A 2,259-nucleotide genomic window follows, 5' to 3' on the forward strand; every position below is an offset into this window, starting at 1 on the left:
TTTACAGGCGAGTGAGAAAACGTACGAGCATCTCCAAAGCATGATGTAAAATAGGGCACTCAAAATCAATTTTTATGGCACTCAAAAATATTTCTGCGGCAGCAGATGATGTAAAATAGGGCACCACTGCCGCAACATATTTCGATTCAAACATTTAAAGTTTTGAACATGCAAACTTAAACATAGAATGACCGACTCCTACGGACACACTACAGACAACTACTCCTCATCGTTAGACCAATGAAGGTTGTTTCAGTCAACGTAGTCATGCTCATCGTCGCGTCCAACTCGACACTGATCACATTGAGGGGCCAATCTCACCCTTCTTCTTGATCGCCTTGTTGCGCTACGTGTCCATGCTGGCAAACAACTCATACTCCGCCTGCACGAGGCGTGGATTTCCACGGCAAACCTCGCCATAGCAACCACATCGCTCTCATGGGTGTCTACGATTATCATTCTCGGCGAGGTTGCTGCTCTGGTGTGTTGCCCGTTGGACCTTATCGTGATGAATTTTCAAATGTCTACTATAACAAGGTCTACTTGGCTCAGATGAAGGACAAGAGATGACGACGGCATGCTTGGCTCACTCAAAATGCTTGTTGCTGGTTATGAGGATTAATGTACTACTTTTACATGCTATTAATAGACGAGAGGGCTTAAAAAAAGAATTAAGATGGGCACCAAGACGGTAAACTTGGGTGTCTTTGATTGACTAACCAAATGAACTGCGTCTTCTACATTTGATTCTAGATCCCCCGTCCACCATTGTCGGCTGGGATCACCACACAACCCCCACGGTTCACCGCCGCTACTGTCAAAATCCGATAGGGGAAAACTTTTGTAGAGGGAGGAAGAGGGCTAGATGAAACTCCATGTCACGTGGCGCTGATTCAGGCGAGGATCAAGGTGGTCCAGTCAATATAGGATGGTTCCATATATATCGGAGGGACACCCCTCTAGGTCGAACCAATACATCCCATTCCGCCTCCTCAATCAAACACTAGAATGGGTACCAAGTGCGGAGCTGACCCCATTTCACTCCATTACTCCAACCAAACACTCTTTAAAAAATGGCTCTTATCCTAGAATTTTTCTCGGAAGCGGTGCTAGGGATCTCAACCAAAAGCCAAGAAAAGCATGTAGGCCTAGGGAACGATGACAGCCACGTGTCCAGTTTTTCCTCTCCGGGGTCGATTTTGGTCATGTTTGATCAAGTTTACGATTTTACGGCCTAAATCGATCAATTCTTGAGTTTGTGACCTACAGTGTGCAATCAGTTTGAGTTCATGAACCAGTGATGCATTTCACTCTAACCATAATGAATTCAGACGGTACAATGGATTTTTTTATATGAAAGGATCACGTTCGGAATGAACCACAAGTGAGATAAAACAATTTCCCGCAAAAAAAAGTGAGATAAAACAATAAAACAGAGTCCTGCCGACCAACGTTTGCAGCGACAGCGACTCAACGCAGTAGGCGATCGGAACCGCGGCCGCATATGATTGAGAGCTAGTTTAATCATGAGCTCGATCACAAGCTGCGCTTAGACAATGGTGCTCATGACTGTTATCCTGGCCATGGTCATGGTCTCACACGGCTGGTATATGTACGCACGCCTCCTACTTCTCCTCTCGCCCGGCCATCAACTAGTTAATTTCTTGTTCCAACTTACCATTAACATACTCCCTACTTATAGTACATTTATATGGGACGAAAGGATGACAGCTAGTTGCGGCCATATACTGGTCAACACTCAACACACATCAAGGAAAGGACAATTGCTGGTCATGGATCTCATCAGCTAATTTAATCTCTTGAAAGCAACGTTGCTTGAAAGACAATTGCTGGTCATGGATCTCATCAGCTGGTTAATCTACTGTTGGAGCGCGATGAATTTGTCATGCTAATACAAATTGTTAGTTAATTAGCATGATCTCTCACGAATCCACAAGAGCTTTCCAGCAGGATCCCGAAAACGAGGTGCCTAAAATACGCATTATCTGAGTAGGATGATAGCGACCAAGGTTACTGTTTACTGAGTCGTGTTATGTGTGCTTATTTTTAGAGTGTCTGAACAGGATTGAAGTACATGCACCATTGCATGCATGCTGCGAAAAACTTGTATGCCAGTGTGGTTACATGCATCACTATTTATAACCCAACTTAAAAACAATGTTTTTACTTTTCAAGTTTTCAATATAGAATGAATACATGCTCGATCAGTTTTATACTCGACTCATTGTCGACCCATTT

Source organism: Triticum dicoccoides, chromosome 2B (genome assembly GCF_002162155.2).
Source record: "Triticum dicoccoides isolate Atlit2015 ecotype Zavitan chromosome 2B, WEW_v2.0, whole genome shotgun sequence".
In the NCBI taxonomy this organism is placed as follows: domain Eukaryota; kingdom Viridiplantae; phylum Streptophyta; class Magnoliopsida; order Poales; family Poaceae; genus Triticum; species Triticum dicoccoides.